This window comes from Macrobrachium rosenbergii, chromosome 41 (genome assembly GCF_040412425.1).
Source record: "Macrobrachium rosenbergii isolate ZJJX-2024 chromosome 41, ASM4041242v1, whole genome shotgun sequence".
Classification (NCBI taxonomy): Eukaryota; Metazoa; Arthropoda; class Malacostraca; order Decapoda; family Palaemonidae; genus Macrobrachium; species Macrobrachium rosenbergii.
The window spans coordinates 62,859,288-62,879,287 of record NC_089781.1 but is presented as its reverse complement, the minus strand read 5'-3'; positions in this window follow the sequence as shown (position 1 = coordinate 62,879,287).

The window sequence follows — 20,000 nt, the reverse complement described above, 5'->3', positions numbered from 1 at the left end:
GGAAAAGCTAGGAAGTATTTAGGAATTTAAATTTCCTCTCTCAAGACAAGAGAATAGTAATTCCGACACGGAATCTTCAATTCTAGGCCACGTGGGCCCATCCCTAACCGTCCACTGTCTTTGATTTGTGAGTTCCATTAGAAATTCCATTGTTATAAAAATCGCACGCACAGCGCTCATATATAAATCCTTTTCTTTCGCTCGCTAATTTTTATCCATACATCCAAGTACCTCACCACATTTTTGAAAGTAATAAACCTTTAATTCTTTAACTGAGTAGGATATTCCTCGGCAAGCCCATAGTATTCCTGTAAATTGATTTATTGACGAATATATCAGCGAGGATTTCCTCTTTCATTCATTACTGCGATAGCCTCTGAGCTTGAGAAAAGGGTAGGCTCAGGTAAAAAGTCAGACACACTGTCAAGAAGACCAGGCCCCCCCAAAACCCGCCTGACTCACCCATTGACGGCAAACATCACGAGACCAGAAGTAAATATTAGAGTACTATTATTAGTCACACGAACTAAGGTTTGTTTTGATAACGGAGAATAACAATTTCTTTCCTTCCCCACACATAATCTGTCGGCAGTCCAGACTGCCCCGTGCATGTTATAAGAGTAAGCATTTTTGTCTTACCCTTATGCATTGGAGATTTTAATATACGATAAGACTGATGTGCTGTTTTCATTATGCTTCTTTTGAAATTATTTAACAGCGTAAGGAAAATTTCCCTTACACTCTATAAGTGTACAACCCCATAAGCGTTTTTTTTTATTAGTTCTGCAGCGTCTCTCAGCAAAATAAAATATGCATAAAGGCTTACGTTATCTTGGGTTAAATTTTCGTTCATTAAGAACCACTAAGTCTATTCAGACACATTAACAGACACAATGAAGTTTGTCTTATTCAGACATACTAAATTTTTGTTCATTCTGAACAATTGAGTGTTTCAGACGCCCTGAAATTTGTCTTATTCAAACATTAATTTTAACTGAAACTTTTCAGACAACTTGAAATTTATCTTTTTCAGACAACTTGAATATTGCCTTATTCAGACATATTAATTTTCAACTGAGTCTTTTCAGACAACTTGAGGTTTGTCTTATTCAGACAAATTAATTTTCGTTCATTCTGAACAACTGAGTTTTTCAGACATCCTGGAATTTCTTATTCAGACACATTTGTCTTATTCAGAAATACTATTTTTTGTTCAGTCTGAACAATTGAATGTTTCAGACACCCTGAAATTTGTCTTATTCAGACATATTACTTTTTAACTGAGCCTTTTCAGACACCTGAATTTGTTCTTATTCAAACATACTAATTTTCGTTCATTCTGAACGATTGAGTCTTTCAGGCGCCCTGAAATTTGTTTTATTCAGACAGTAACAGACACCCTGAAGTTTGTCTCATTCAGACATACTAATTTTTTTTCATTCTGAATTTGAGTCTATTCAGACACCCTTAATCTGTTCATTTCGAACAATATTGAGTCTTGTCAGGCATATTGAACCTGTTCACTCGAACAGCCCTGAGTCTTTTCAGACATATTGATTTTCTAATCCCATATAAGGATTATCTCAAGATGTCTGCGACATCCAGAGCACAGCAAAATGAGGACTTCAAGTTCTACATGTCCACTGGAAAGGACATGGGACTACCAGGACAAGCCCTGAGGGATTAGGTCCAAGAGAGAGTAGACGATGCCAAGGCAGAAAGAGAGGCAGAAAGACAGGAGAAGGAGAAAGAAAAAGCCCTGGAGAAGCGAGAAGAGGCAGAAAGACAGGAGAAGGGAGAAAGAAAGAAAAGCCCAGAAGAAATGAGAAGAGCCAGAAAGACAGGAGAAGGAGAAAGAAAGGCAGGAGAAGGAGAAAGAAGAACAGGAGATGGAGAAAGAAAGAGCTCATCAGCTCGCAATGGCAGCTCACGACAGGCGCAACACACCAACATCCTCTCCTCACCCAACTCTCAGCAGTATAGGCACCCTCATAAGAAAATGGGATGAAGCAGAGCCTGAAGCCTGGCTTGACCATATTGAAAAGGTCCTGACGACCTATCAGCCCTCTACTGAAGAAGTGTCTCTGATCCTGGGAGAGCACCTTGAAGGGAAGGGTGCCATTGCATTCAATGCTCTCTCCTCTGAGGATCAAGAAAATCTTACCCTTGTCCGCCAAGCCATTATAAAGGCTTTTGAAATAACTCCCGACCCTTAGAGGAAAAGGTGGAGAAATATGCCCAAGTCATCAGGCCAAGCCTGGTCTGAGTGGATCTTCAAAAAGACCCAGGCCCTGAAACGATGGCTAGAATCTCTGAAAGCCACTAATGTGGAGGGTCCTGGAACTCTTCCAACTCGAGGACCTCTTATTTTATGCCCCTCCAGCTTTCCCCACTCATCTGTGCGATAAGGCGCCTAAGACAGTGGTCGAGTGCTGTCGTTGGGTTGACATATGGGATATGCATCATCCCCATCTTAGTTCCCATGGATGAAAATTATATCCCTCCTCACCTGCCTTGACCAACTCCCAGCAACCTCACAAGAATGGGCACCGCCATAAAAAACCCATTTGTGGGTATTGTAAGAGAATAGGGCACCCCACTGAACAGTGTTGCTTGAAGGCTGAGAATCAGCTAGAAGCCCCTCTACGTAAAGAGCCACACCTGGGTCAGGGCCTGCTCCCTCCAATGGGACAAGTTCTTCATTGGAGAGGTAGGTAGAGCTCTCAGCCAGCACTCTGTTGGCCCAGCGTTCGACTCTCCGACCAGCCAATGAAGAATTAGAGGAATTTATTTCAGGTGATAGAAATTCATTTCTCGTCATAATGTGGTTTGGATTCCACAATAAACTGTAGGTCCCATTGCTAGGTAACCAGTTGGTTCTTAGCCACATAAAATAAATCTAGTTCTTTGGGCCATCCCTAGGAATGCTGTTAATCAGCTCAGTGGTCTGGGTAAACTAAGATATACTTAACTTTTTTTTTCTATGGGACAGCACCAGGTAAAGATTATAGTCGGACTTATTGCCCTGCCTGCAAAATCTATGGGCACTCCACCCAATGGGCAAAATGCCCTAATAATAGAAAGTTAAATACACCCGCCCTTACCTTGGGAGTCATCAACCCAACATCCTTAGGTCCTCCATCCTAAGGTCCCATTTACGTGGCACTTCCCTGAGGTAGGTGCCCTGCCAGCCAGATCAACACATTTCATGATTCTGGAGTGCAAATATCCCTCATAAGGGAAGACAAAGCTCCCCATGGAGCTACCATTAACAACCGTAAACTCGTCACGATTGAAGGTATCAACCACTTTAAGATGATACTTCCTACTGCCAAGTTGAGGATCACGAGACCTCACGGATCTGAAATCTGTGACCTTGCAATCACCAGTTACATTCCTGGAAGTTATGACCTCCTCCTGGGGCAGGACTTCCAGTTCTCATCTAATTACAGCAATCCAGGTGTCCAAATCCCCCAAATCACTCATTAGGCACGAGTAAGCCTCAAACGCCTGCATTCGTTCCACTGCCAGTGCCACCTGAGTGCAATTTGCAGTTGCCCCCTCCATCAAGATCGATTCCCGAACCCATTCCAGTGCCTGGCCCTGCTCTAGCTCTTAAATGCAGGAATGGGTCTATTGGACCCGGATGGTTTTTCGTATCTTGATAATGCTGCATTCTATTCATGTGAGAGCATTCATATTTCATGTAATCCTTGAAAATTTATCATAAAATACGTTTATTAGTGCAAAACACCAAATATATTAAGGTCTTTGGGACAGGCGCAAATTTCAATGTGTATGCGTAATTTGCAGGAACTGGGTCTCTGAGACCGGTAAGAGTTTTACTCTTTTCTTCCGTTTATTTCCACTTCAGATATTAATTGATACATGAATAATCTTCAGATTATATTATGTTTTCGTTGAATTATAGGTATAACACTGAAAATAAAATAATATAACTGAAAAGAAAAGTACAATTACTTTTTCAGAGAGTTACGATGGTATTAGGAATGCTCATAATTCAGGCATTAGTGATATTGCAGGAAACACTTTACATCTAGCTGCAGTTAGCAATAATGTGAGTATAACTGAAGTTGCCAGTGATGTTTATCCGTCTGCTTCTTTAGCTACCACAGAAAATATTTCTCTAGAGGCTCGAACTAGTCGCAACAAAAGTTTTTGGGCAGCAGAACCTCCTGCAAAGGCTAGAACTCCACAGCATAATATCTTGCGACAGCGCATGGGCCCTGTTCCTGGGATAGTTACAGTTTCACCTAAAGATGCTTTCACTTTGTTTATTTCAGAAAGTATTGCTGAAGAAATCTTGAAATGCTCAAACCAGGAAGGAAATCGGACAAGAAGGGCACAAAAGAAAAAATGGAAAGAAATTACAAAGAGTGAATTTTTTTGCTTTTATTGGCATAGTTCTTTTAGCAGGCTCTGAAAAGCAATGGGATGTCCCAATACGAGAATTATTTGGTGACCCTCTTTCTAACCCTATTTACAAGGCAACAATGTCCGTTGAAAGATTTGAGGAAATTAGGCATTTCATGAGATTTGATGATAAATGAACAAGAGAATTCCGTTTGCAAACTGATCATCTAGCTGCTTTTAGATATATATGGGACCAGTTCATTGTAAATTGTAGAAAATCTTATATCCCTAGTGACTGCATGACAGTGGATGAGCAACTCGTTCCTCTCAGGGGAAGGTGCAGGTTCATCCAGTATATGCCAGCAAAGCCGTCAAAATATGGAATAAAGATATTTTGGGTTTGTGATTCCAGAAGTTATTATGGGTTTTATGGAATTATTTACACTGGACGACAGCCTGGGAAAGATGTTTGTAAAAACCTTGGAACAAAAATTGTATTACAGCTGTGCAGTCAATTTAGAAATACAGGTCGTAACATAACCATTGACAACTTTTTCACTACTGTACCACTAGCAGAGGCCCTTTTGGAAAAAAAATTGTCATTGGTTGGTACACTACGCCAGAACAAGCCCGATATTCCTTACATCATGAAAAGTGCAAAGAATCGTGAAGTTTACAGCAGTGAATTTGGTTTCAAGAATGATTTCACAATGGTCAGCTACAAACCAAAGAAAAAACCAACTCAGAAAAATGTAATACTGCTTAGCACTATGCATCATGATAAAGAGATTGACAAGGATAGCAAGAAACAAAAACCATCTATCATTACCTTCTACAATGAAACAAAATGTGGGGTTGATGTGATGGACCAAATGGTACAAACTTATTCATGCAAAAGGCACACAAGAAGATGGCCAATGGTTCTTTGGTACAATATGATAGACGTTGCCTGTCTAGATGCTTACATAATTTTTATTTCACAACATCCAGACTTCCACCCAAACAAGTCACACAAACGTCGACTTTTTATAAAAGATCTCGTGAAAGAGTTAGTTATTCCACATATGTCAGAACGACTGGAATCAGTCCCAAATCTTCCAAAAGCTGTATTATGTTCCATGAAAAGATGTGGAGTGGTAACCGAACCAGCTGAGGGATCCTCTCAACAAACAAAAGTGGGGAAGAAGAGGTGTCACATCTGTCCAAGCAAGAGAGATCGTAAAAGTGCAACAACTTGCAAGAAATGCCAAAGCCATGTCTGCAAAGAGCACAGCTACATTGTATGTTCTAAATGCCAAGTCTAGAGTGTAGTAGGCAGCGCCGTAAAAACTGTAGGTCCTCTAGTGTAGCGTTTCATAGAACTCTGCTATCACTGCAAGGTGTTAAATTCAGTATATTGATTATTAATTTACATCTTTTATTGAATGAAATAATGTTTTTTTTAATAAAATGTCGTAACAATACGAATGCTTATCAAGACATCATTTCAAATATAAATTTTTCCATTTTTTCATCTTTTCAGTGGAATTGTTTTTCAAAAGTACATTTTATGTACTGAATTTGGACAAGAATTTAATTATTTTTGCCTTAAATATGTACTTCATATGATAAATATTCAGGAATAAAACAAGTATTTAGTTTAAATCGTTTTGGTTATTACCAATATGAAAAGTCTGTACGAAGGGTCTGAGATACCCACCTTCTGCATTGGTGTCATAGCAAGAGATGTCTGCATCCAAGGGCTAGTGCCAGTGCTGGGGGCCTAAGTAGATCCCCCTCCAGGAGATCCCACACTTGATTCACAATCTCTGCTAGTGTCACTTGGGTGCACCGAACAGTGCCAAGCTCCATCAATCCCGAGCGATGAGCAAATTCCAAATCAAATATTAGTGCCTGGCCTTGCCTTAGTGCCAGCACCAAAGCACGCCACCGATCTCCATTCCAGAGATCCCAGTCCATGTCCCCTCTCTTCTCCCAGCCTGGCTCCACTACCAGTGCCGGCGAGAGAAACAGATCTTCTGACCACAGCGAAAGCTCACCAAAAGGTGCAGCCTTACAACCCATGCCTGAGCTGGTCAGTCTTACCTGCGAGCCTCTCATGCCCCCCATGACCGCTTCCTCTGTCTCAGTCAGCCGCAGACACAACAGTGAGTAAGGATTCTGCCATGCTTCAAATGGCCGATGAACTCAAGGAACTGCGATGGATCATGGTAGAAACAAACCATCAAAGTAAGAGAGGTCTGTGGAGGAGATAGCACAGGCGTGGATAATTCCAGGTGGCTTAAAGAGAGCCCCAGAGCTCTCCTGGCACCCAGCCAAAATGGCACAGTGCCATCCCTTTATCCTATGAAGACTTTGGTACCTCTACCCAGAAGAGGATGTCAGGGTCCTTCACCTATTTATTTCCTTTATAACTCTATCCCTTATTCTTTTCCTTTAACATTTCCCTTCCTTACTTTGATTATTACTCACATTTATTTTATGCCTTAACAAGCCCCCATTTAACTTTTATCTCCTCTCCCGATGCAGAGTGCCATTGACAAATATGCCAACTGTATAAGTCGTATGACTTCCCTTTCATGCCTACCACAGCATGACGCATTTAAAATACGATATGCCATCGCCATTAGTCATTATTATATGAATGCCAACTTGGCACAGTGCCATTATGGTAGATACTGGCTAACGATCCTACCGGAGGAGACGTGCCCTCTGGCTACCTTTTTGGCCTTCTTGGGCTAAAGAATGAAACCTAGCCGTTTTACATAGGCTAAGGAATGTAATTTCGGCATATTTAATCATAATCTTTTATTTACGGTTATTGCTCACTCTGAATCTGTCACCAATTCTCTTTGTGAATCTCTGTAATAAATCTCGGGTCTCAGACTCGCGAGCTTGTGTTTATAGTGCCCTAATGGCACTGAGCATTGCTCAAGTGTTGCTGAAACACCGAACTAAGCCCACATTTACCTTATTGTAAAGCCTCTTCAAGGCAGACTAACTGCATGTGTGCAAAAATTCTAAATTGATTATTACTAGGAGTGCTTGAAATATCTCTAGAATTTACCTAGTATTAATTCACTGTTTTAACTATAAAATTACATTGTGAAAAATATTCTGATTGATGCTGCCTTAACATAATAGGAATTTAATGATAAGACTTTGTCACTTCTAGCAGCAAGTATTTATTCTGCGTTAACATAAATGTCCCAATGTTGTTTTGCCTCTTGAAATTAATTGCTAATCAGAAGTTTAACTTAAATTATAAGGCACCAAAGGGAAATGAGAGGAAAGTAAAAGTCAAGTCTTTAAGTGAGTCGGCTTGCTAGTAAACATTCTCACCCAATCTAGGGTGAGAATGCTAACTTGGTTGGGAAGGTGCAACAAATGGAGCCTCTCTCCAAGCCACTGTGTCTGTTTTTACATCTATAACATAGCGGAGAAAGAAATAAAATTCATTTCAATTGTTTTAATTACTAAAACTTGGGGTTTCCACTTGCCCCTTCCTAAACTCTCTCCTTCATTCCCAAAATGGTTAAGCCTAACCCCTTCTCTCTGTCCAAATGACTGCCTAAGGTCTTGATTTCCATGTGACCGTCGTGCCTTCTTGGCGTCAAACAAGGCAAGGGAGGAGCCAAAAAAAAGAGTCAGCATTACCGCTATGTAAACCCTCCAAGAGGTTGACTACTGCTATGTGGCCTATATAGAAAACATGACAAAGATTGACCTTTGCACACCTACCAGATGCAAACGGCGTAACCTCCGAAGGTTATTTATAGACGATGCAACAGAAATTGAGAGAGAGAAACACTCAGAACACCACCGAAGACAGACGTCCTTAACCTTGCCTGACCCTCGAACTTTCCATGTGTTCGACCCAAGGTTTGAACTAGTATACCTGTGTAGTGGCATTTTAATTCCCTCCACCATCACCAGCATCCTATCAAATGTGGACACTGTCAGCTTGACAAAGGTACTGTACCAGAATAAGGTTTCTTAGTCAGCCACGATTCCTGTTATTTCTCGTCTGATTTTTCATTTATTCTCCATTGTGCGATCACCTTCAGTAATTTGTGTTGGAGCATTCAGTGTTAACGTAATTATGAATTTAGTGGTGAACTGAGTTATTTGGCACCATATGTGCAATCCCTCAGTCCCCTTGAGCACCTTATTATTATTGCAAGTAATTGCCGTGCATATATTGCAGATAGGCCTCAACTGTTGAATCCCTCGGCTCTATCCATGTGCAGTCCCCCTTTCACCCCTGACTGTGATGTTTCCTGTTATGAAGACATCATCGGAGTAGAATATTTATTCTGTGTAGGATTCATTATCTTGGCAGGCCCTTTTTATTACCTGCTTAGTAATTTGTCATTCTTCTGATCTGTGTTTGTTATGTAAATATAATTAGTTAAAAGAACCCTTGAGTTTACGCAATTTTCCCACACATGAAGAAGGTCCTAAGCCATAGATTTTCCCTTGTTTGTCTACAAATTGTACTAATATTGATTCAGATGTGTAATAAATATAAGGAACTCCATGTGTTCATCTGTTGCCGCCCAGAATCAAGTAAGTATCCCTCTGACATTCATAGAAAATATATATATATATATATATATATATATATATATATATATATATATATATATATATATATATATATATATATATATATATATATATATATATATATATATATATATATATATATATGCATGTATAAAATTATTTATAATTATATATGCTTGTGCGCAGATGGCTTCGAGCATTAGTGGGTTCATATTCTTAGGAAATAAATGTAGAGAAAATAAAACAACTGGTAGTCCGGCATTCATTTCCGACTTTTACAATAATTCCTGACGCACTAGTCGGCAAGCCCCGGCTCGCTAGGGAATATAGTCCGACCCGCCAACTTATCACCTGGGCAGTAATTATTTAACAACTGTTGCCTAGTTTAAGGAGTATCAGTTGCATCCAGTTATTCCTGCAGTAAAACAAGGAAGCTTGTTTAAATTATATTACATTCACTTCGTTGTTTTTTTTTTTATTTATACCTCCAGACCATGGCAGCCTTCTGGACAGAGCGGTCAAAGGTCAAGACAATTTCTTATAGTACATTTGATATCATGGCCCTCCTCGGAGACACTGCATAGCTGTCTGGCCCGCTCTTTCCAAAAGTTTGCCGACCCTTGTAATAGCTAGTCCTAACAATACTCACAACTAGAAGCATGTCAGTTTGATTTTTATTCAGTGCAGATATCACAATATGCTTAAGCAGATTCTCTTCCACATTACAAGTATAATCGTAAAATTGAATTCTGGTGTTTTACGTTGCACCTAAAGTCCTCCTACTAAAATTTTGATCTCCGTGCGAACCTCACACATCTAAACTTCCCTCTTCTTATTTTACAGCTTAGTGAGTCATCATTTCGTCCTAGGTATTCTTTTTTTCCCTGGTTTCATCTTTAATTTCTGACAGTGTCAAACCTCACTACTTGCTACATAATATGAAAACAAAAAATTTAACTTGTGAATTTATAACATATTTTGTTAATTTTTACTTGGATACATTGCAATTTTTTAATATATTTTCCCGCTCTTTTCAACCTCCACGTTCGCCTATTTGCTCATTGTAACCTCACCGAAAACATGTACTCCTAAAGCTCTACATGGGTAAATCAAGGGTTACCTGAAAATGCGAATAACCATCACAGCCGTTCGCATACTATCACAGTCACTTCTATGGCTTCGCTTTGACACAGTGACATCACTAAACACTATGTCACCAAAAAATATCGCACACTTTGCATTTAGAACAAAACCTAACACACCTTGAACTTAGCTTCGCACTTACACTGTCACTTTCATATTCACACACATACATACACACACACACACACACACACACACACACATATATATATATATATATATATATATATATATATATATATATATATATATATATATATATATATATATATATATATATATATATATATATATATATATATATATATATATATATATATATATATATATATATATATATATATATATATATATATATATATATATATATATATATATATATATATATATATATATATATATATATATATATATATATATATATATATATATATATATATATATATATATATATATATATATATATATATATATATAATTTGTTACATGTGAGGTCTTGGCTGATCATGTATTATTCAATTTACGTAGTTTTTACGGCCCTGCAAACCAAGATTACACGTAACCTGCCACTTGAAGCCAAAGTTAACCTCAAAGACAGTCGTTAATTAGCCAAAGGTCGCCAGTTAATGGTAATTAACCTTAACAAGAATATTTGAGATGAATTTGATTTTGAGCGGTTCTTCCAAACATTCGGACGCTAGGCATAAAAAGCATCGAGACTTAACCTGATTTTGCTTACCTAAATCCTAGGTATTTTACTGGAATAACAGGGTTGAAGCTAACAATATAATAATTTGGCTTAATCTAGACTTCGTAAACACATATACAGTAAGTGGGGATGAAGGAGGAAACAAAAGAAATGCGAAATACAGAAAAAGATAAAAGAATGGGCGAAGTTTTGAACAAAAAGCGACTTTACCTTAGGACGAACGTTGTGCGCACCAACCACCGCTGAGAGGAGTCTTCGCAACTGCTTCTTCACTTCACTAATAAAATAATAGACAAAGAAAGGGGAGAAGAGGCCCGCCCGGACATGTGGTCTCTTCTGAATGCTCCAGTCTCTCTGAAGTTCCCTGACCGGCCTAGGTCAAAACAGTCACCCCAGGTGTCCACGTTCTGTTTTCAAAACATTCGCCAAGAGACAGGTAGAAAGGAAAAAGGACCTTAGGACCACCTATTTTTAAGGCTGATAGGAAATTTTCCTATAGGGTGAAAGGCCTAACTTGCCTATCACGTTCTCCAACGGACGTTAAGGTTTGAACTAAAGACGCTCCTATATAGACAACATCTTTTCCCTGTCTCGGTCAGGTTGATATTATTTGCAATCAAAGTTACGAGGGCGAACAGCAGTAATATTTATAAATATATATATATATATATATATATATATATATATATATATATATATATATATATATATATATATATATATATATATATATATATATATATATATATATATATATATATATATATATATGTGTGTGTGTGTGTGTGTGTGTGTGTGTGTGTGTGTGTGTGTGTGTGTGTGTGTGTGTGTGTATGTGTGTGTCTATGTATGTATGTACATAAAGTGAGACAGACAGCCAAAATGAGATAGAATTTATCTATAGTATTATGACATAAAACACTTTTGTTTTAAATAAATATTTCTAATTTTTTTTTTTTTTTTTTGCTAATGTTTCCACGGCCTTTCCTAGACGCTTGGCTTTTAGTAATAATGGTTTCGTCGGCTAAGGAATCCACATGAAAGACTGGAACACAGACATAATATTTTGATGGTGGTGATGGTTATGCTAATGAATGTGAATCTGTTGAATTCAGAACACCTCATATTCTCTGAGCTACCGCTTAATTTTGTGTTTCGGTTTAACCCACAGAATTTCGGCTAAAGTGTATGGTTGGAAGTTTAATTCAATTAGTAGATGCAGCCATAGGCTCATATAAATTATTCAACGAAGGTTTTATTTGGTCATTTTAATAGACTGATTTTTACTTTTATGTAAGAAATATTTCTAAACGGGGCATAGATCTAAACACTGCTCCCCTCATTTACAATGATGACTTTTAACTTTCCTTGCCTTTAAGAAAAGGAAATAAAAATATTGTTAAGTACCTTATCAACTGGGAGGATACTTCATATTTTAAATATATTAGCTTAGCATTTGATACTGATGTGTTGATATCCTTTTATTATCATTATTTATTTTGGTTGATATAACTCCGCACTTAAAAAAACCTACTTACCACATATGGTGGTGAGTTGAGTACGTACTGATACGATGCCCTTGCCTGATCTGTTACCTTTTACCAGACGCACTAATGCATAAGGATCTCAATATAAAAAAAAATGATCATTTTGAAATACTTTATGCTGAATGTTATATATCATTTATATGTTTTCATATAACTTTCGGTTTTTATGATAATATTCTCTCCGTTGCTTGAAAACGTCTTTTGCAATTTTTCTGAAGTTAATTTCCTGTCTTCAGTTTATAATACAAGATATTTTGAGTAGGATAAAGAATTGTCTGCTCAGCTGTTATTTAAAAAAAAGATTAATTTCTTGTTTTTCATTGCTCCCATATTTCACGACAATTAACAACACGCTGCGTCTTGAGAGGCAACTCTTCTGCTCATATAGATAAACAGACCAACTCGAAGTCAGGCTATGAAATATGATCTATTGGAACAAATATTTTCTTAGGTTTAGGTTACCCACCATTATACTGCTTGTTAAAACTGTTTCTACCTAAAGAAGTCAACTAAGAACTTCACAAAATTCCTATATATTTGAATAAATAACTTGAATCTATTAATCTGATTTGGTTTTATATACAATTAACATAATTTATAATGAGATGCTGTTACATCGTCAATAGCACTGACTTAGTAAAACTCATCACCTTATTACCTTTCACAGTTGAACATAGAGTACATTATTTTTATTCAGATAATTCTCCCATAATGCTGTCTTCACTAAATTCATAAATCATCTTATTCCTTCCTTACAGTGTTAATTGTAATGGTTTCACTTTACAATTTTTTATAGAAAGCAACCTTATTCCCAGTACTGGAAGCCACTATTGATTTAGTGCGATGGAGAGAAATTAAGAAGCCATTGTGCCATTCTAAACTTATCAGTGGGTCTATAACACTTATTCTTAAATCTTTTGGTAGAATTATCCTAATGTGGGTTATTTTCTTATAAAAAAAAAAAAATACCCCACTGAAATATAGTTGTAATTTTACAGGCGCTATTCTGCTATCTGCGAAATTGGCTGTATTCATTGATTCTCTCTCTCTCTGTCTGTCTCTCTCTCTCTCTCTCTCTCTCTCTCTCTCTCTCTCTCTCTCTCTCTCTCTCTCTCTCTCTCTCTCTTTCTCATATGGGAATTTTCAGTCCTGTACATTTTACCGCCAGATTGGAAATTAGTTGTTATGGAATACTGGTTCAACATATTAAAAGTATAGCATTCTTACTGTTCACTCCGTAATGTTGAAGATAATAATGATACTTTCTATTAATGAACATAAAAATAACAGTAATAGTAAGTAAAGTTGAAGTTTTTTCTAAGCATTTAATTTTTGTTTATTACAGTTGATGATTTATAATTATTTCTTACTGTTGCTGATACACCATTCGTAAAACGCCTACGTTGAACAAAAAATATTTTCAGTGTCAGTTATAATTATTATTATCATTATCTACACAGGTAAGTAATCAAATGTAACTAATCTAAAATCTTGGATACAGAGTTCCATTGTTTGCTGCAAATTTCCCGAGGTTAGAGGGGAATAATATGAAAAAAAAAGGTACTAAACAGTAAAAAAAAAATCACAAAACCTCACGATCATCAATTTCAACAAGCCTGTTTACCTACAGTTTTGCTTTTAAAGGTTTCAAAGGAAAGAGACATTCTTGGTCCAGGGAAGTCAGGGAATGTGGACGCTAACACATGTAAATGTTGACGATCCTTTTAATGTTTCTTAAACAAAAAATAAGAGGTAGCTCAACCTGCCGTTTAACATTCGTTATTAGTTCTGTTTAAGGTATCGGGAGTTATAAAAATGGAATAAAAAAAAGTAACCGGTAAGTATGGATAAGTAAATGAAATGTTCAGAGAGGGGATGTCTGCCTCTGCCAGAAATTTATCTCCTTTAGACAGAGTGGTTCGTGGTGATAGGATTCTGTTTCCTGATAGTAGCAATTATGACTTGAATCATCGACGGGTGGTCTCTTGTTTGTCACTTTTTCGTAAGTTGTATTTCAGCAGAAATCTTTCACATTCACAATTAATCCCGGATCCCCTTTATCTGCCGAGGGCAACCAGATTCGCTGAACACCAGCACCGTATGCAGTAAATGTGCCTCACTGTCGAACTTCTCAGTTCCAGAGGTCCTTTATTCCTCACACCGATGGACTGTGGAACAGCCTCCCTGAGGATGTCGTGCAATTGGAACTTCAGAAGTTCAAGCAAAGAGTCAATGTATTACTACCTTAATACATTTATTATTTTTTAATTCATCTGTTTTTCTAATAACTGATCTTTTCTTTCTGTATTTCCCTTTACCTTCTGTTACTTCCTTCGAATGGACACCATATTCTTTGGAATCTTGAGTTTCTAGTTAGTGGCCCCTGTGAGGTTGTTGTGCATGAATAGGGTTCATCTTCTGAATAATAGTAATAATAATAATAATAATAATAATAATAATAATAATAATAATAATAATATGTGTGTGCGCGCGCGCGGGTGCATGTGTCTGTGCGTGTGTGTGTGGTGTGTGCGTTAAGAATTGGTTGATGAAAGTGAAGTATTAGAATTACTTTAAAGGCCGATCACATAAGGAAATATAATGAATATTTTTATACAAATAATAAATAATATTAGCCCTGAGGGGATAATGACCAGGTTTGTTATGCTTTAGTACTGCAGCATATTGTAGATCATATCCTGTTCTTGATAGCCTAATCAGCAACAGGCAACACAGTTAGATTTCACTGTAAGGTGATTCATAATTTTGGTTTCATAAAGAAATTATTTTTGCTATAGAATTTCTAAGAATAAGATTTATTTTTATTAATCCATTAACCAAAATGTACATCTTTATGGGGTTCTCAGAGTAACGATTACTGCATAGGTCACTTGAACTTCTTTATCTCTCTCTTTCTCTCTCTAGTGACGTCACTTGACGTCATACTCACATTATGAAATCCATAATCTTTCCGCAAAGGTGTCACTTGCACGACACTTCCGGATTAAAGCAATGGCTTGAGTTTCTCATTCATCTTCGCAATGGCGACAGTTTTACACGCCACATAAATATAACAACGTCATGAACATGTTTATCAGCCTACTAAAATGAAAAAGAAATTAACTGTGACAACGTGAAAATAAAAGAAATGTGTCGTTTCCCGGAATTATCATTCATTTCAAAACTCAGTAACCATTGTTCATAGGAACTTGAATTTGTAGACACCTCCCAATTTCTAAGAAAAAGTAATAAACTAGATTTTATTTACTGCATATATATATATATATATATATATATATATATATATATATATATATATATATATATATATATATATATATATATGTATGTGTGTGTGTGTGTGTGTGTGTGTGTGTGTGTGTGTATGTATATATATATATATATATATATATATATATATATATATATATATATATATATATATATATATATATATATATATATATATATATATATATATATATATATAAATATATAGATAGATAGATAGATAGATAGATATGATATGACAAGGAACTCAAATTTTTTTCTCTCATTCCAACTCCTGTACTTTACTTTCATCAAAGAGAGTTGGTTCGAAAGTTATTACATACATTCGTACCTCAGATCTTTCAGAATCGACGGGTCTCTCCCATTTTTCCTGTAATCTGCTATTAAAATAGCATCCCCTGTTGTTGACTGATCTCTCCCATCATTCAAGCATCATCTTTTATATTGAAACTTGAGGATTTATACGAATCAACCACTTGCATTCTTCACTCATCCATATTCATGATCAATGTTATATATTCATGTATTACATCACTCACTGAACTTTTTTCATGCTCACATTTACCTCAGCTTTCAGTGTTTTTAACAGCAAAAAAAAAGAGAGGCAAAAATATATTTTTTCCCGTGAATAAAGGTATTGATGATTTTCGATTTCTAAGATATTCACCATCGGGTCAGTTAATCATTCGAAATTTCGACCATTACAAACACTTTAAATGTCAAAATACACCTTCAGTTTTGAATTTAGCTTACTTTATGATGAAATTATTGAAAGAAAACTAATAACTGAACTGAGCAGCATTATCGATTTTAATTAACAATGCAGGTTTAACAGAAAATAACTCAGAATTCACTTCAGAAACTGCAAGCATAGTTCGGAGGAAGCGAATTATCCATTATCCTTTCTCCAAGTCAGATCTGAAACTTTTTATAAAACTTTTTTTCATTTTTGTAGAGCGGCATTGTTTAATTAAAAAGAAACGTAAGAACTATTGGTATACTTATGGGAACCGATCCAGCACTTCCATGGGTAAATTTATACTTTCACCACCATTAACATTACTGAGCTCTGATATAAGCTAACTTAAATGGTTATATGTATGCCCTTGCTTCGGTGACGATGTGGTTTGTGAATGATGAAACAGGAATTATAAATTATTTTCAAGTAATATTTATCACGTGGAGCTTGAGCCAAAATGTACTTCAGTGTTTTCGAAAAGTCTTTCATATAAGCTGTTCGAAAAACACTGAAGTACAGTACTAACATTTCATCCCTTACATTTCCATAGTACTCTTCTGTCTGAGCAGCTGGGGATTGAAAATGATGCTCTGTAGTCGGAGTATTGTGTATTTAGTGTCGTTGATCCAATGAACAGGATAAGTGTGGTTGTGGAATACCAAAAAATTGTTTGCTATATAAAACTGAAGAGGTACCGAGAGGCATTTGATGAATTTTATACAACAACCCGAATCCTCATTAACAGTTTTGCTATGGATGTTGATACCTGTTGCTGAATCAAGATATCATATTACCAGAATGTGGTTTTAAATTTCTTAAGGTTGTTTTAATGTAGTCATTGCATTTAAAACTGTCATTTCAATTCTTACTCTAAAGTATCGACTTAACACTTTCAACTAAAAAACACAAAATTTAAAAGCAGGGTGTGCCTGATTCATCCAGACACCTCTTCACAGATCACAAACACTTTGGGAAAATGAGAACTGAGAATCCTTACTCAAATTCTAATTATAACCCGTCAAACAAATTTAGTCAGTGCTGGTGATTAGAGGATAACACATCAATGCCTAACTTATTATCATGTTCATACGAATGACATGATCTACGAATGACATGATCAAACGCATGGTAACAATATCATACAAAATCCAATATAATAAAAATATATTAACAGGAAATTGCCCTACTTATATTCTCAAATATATGAAATCAAGAGGTTAATTACAAAGGAAATATGAACCCTGTGCACATAACATTTCAAGCAACATTCACTGACTGGTCACGTCTATCCGATCAATGGTTTCATTTCAATCTCCCGCAAGTTTGTAGGCATAAACAAGTCGAATGAAAACTCGTTCACCACAAAAAAATACATGATTGGGCAATCTCTTAAGTATTAATCTAACTGAAATGCTACACTGAATATACAGAACAATTTTTCTGGTCACCATATTAGCCTGAAACAGCTATAAAATTAACTTCGACGTAAAGAAAAACCACAGAAGAGGTATTGAAGGTTGCCTATAAAAGTATCTTTATAACGATTATGAGTGAATTAAACATTTCCACAATGGTCAATATAAAGAAAAAAAAAAACATAGAAGAGTTCAGCAAGCATACTTGAATTGGTGTACAAAAAAATAACTCATATTAAGGGAATATAATTTTAGAAAGAGAAATAAATTTTAATGAAATCTCCACTTAAAAAAAATGCTCTCCTTTCTCAGATGATAAAATTGCTTTTCACTCCGATGATGTTTCCTTTACATGAATATGAAAGAAGGTAAACATAGCTGGAGAGAATATGCAAGCTATGCTAGTGTGCGTGTGTGCGGGTGTGTGTGCGTGTTTGAACTCTTGGGAAGCACTAAATGGAAAGAATTAAAAGAACTCTAAGGAGATGTTTGACTGAAAAATGAAAGTTAAATATTCAATTATAAATCTGATTTTCATTGCTTTCACCTTATCAAATGCTAACACATACCATTCTGAAGTGTAGAGTATAAGATTCATTTCCCCAGATATTATAATGAATATTACTGATATACGATATAAAACAAACTTCATAAATGATCATCAGGTGATTTCTTAGGTCTATCAACTAATATAGAATGCCATTTTGCAGAAATGCTTTTTGGTGTCAGTAGTTAATAATATCTACTACCCCATTAAAAATTATTTCTATACCTTGTACATGATTTTATGATGGTACGGCAGCATACGCATTTTAGGTAATAACAAAACAAAAGTTTCTTGTATGTTATTCGAGTGGAACTTTAGCATTACATGCAAACATTCTATTTGATTATTTCAACAGACCACCTACACCAAAACCGATATTTTCAATTTGCATGTAAGCAGTTAACTATTCATAGGTCCTGTGACAATTTCTTAAAAGAAGCACTTACATTACTGCATTCAGTAGTACTTTTTCGATGAGGATCATTGTTTATCTAAGCTGAATATAAAAGATATAATTGATTTTAAAAAATAATATTAGATATGGAAACACACATCTAATATTATTCACTGTCACACCACAAAACAAATTAAATGAAGAGTCTTTTAGGAAACCCAAGAACTTCTCGGTTTAAATGAGAGAAATATGCTGTTTGCTTTATGTGAAAAAAAAAAAAAAATAATAATAAAAACCCTGTACTAACATTTTGTCATTTCTACTGCAAGCCCAAAATATATGGAAATAACTGAATAAAAAGATTAAATGGCCAGGGTGGTTGATACCTTAGAAAGGAGCACAGGAGTCGTTAAGTTTCCTATTGACTGTAATAATATGAGGATAATTATATCCCAAAGTGCTTAGATATATATTCCTTCACAATTGTCCGCTGAGTTCACTGCCCTCTTGAAAACTACAATAACCCCTCAGGGTTGCAGCATTACATTAATGGACGCAATGTTCACTTGAATCTACGAGAGTAAACACGAACAAAAAGACAACCACACAGAAAACTCTGTGGATCAAGTGTTGTAACCTTTAATGGGAATTGTTATTGCCCAGCAAACATTCCCCTTTTTTTCCCAACAAAGCAGAAATGGTCTGCTGGTGCAGCATTGAAATCCCAAATACAGAATATGGAAATTGTACTGTCTGAAGAAGATATAAATTACTTCAAGTCTAATGCTCAAAAATGCTTAGTTAAGAATAATTTTAGTATTGCTAAAAAAAAAAAATTTGCTTAGGATTAGGCAATAATTTTAAAGGCCTTACATCTACGTATACCGTATGGTGACTAAACTTAACATTAGTGGTGGGGTTATTCACTTATTAATAGAGTTCCAACGTCCCTCTCCATTTTTGACTTAAGGAATGAAATAACAGGTATTATGATTTCCGTATTAATGATGCCTACTGATACCTACGTCGAAGTTTTGAATAATTACTTACGTCAGTGGATTAATACAATCAATACAGTAATATATATAGACCTGACAATGTTGGTCAAAATATTGTAAGCATGTTGAAGTGTTGCAGTCGAACACCGGAATTCTCTCTTAAAATGCGATTACAAGACTTTTTGTAAGGGACCTATATATATATATATATATATATATATATATATATATATATATATATATATATATATATATATATATATATATATATATA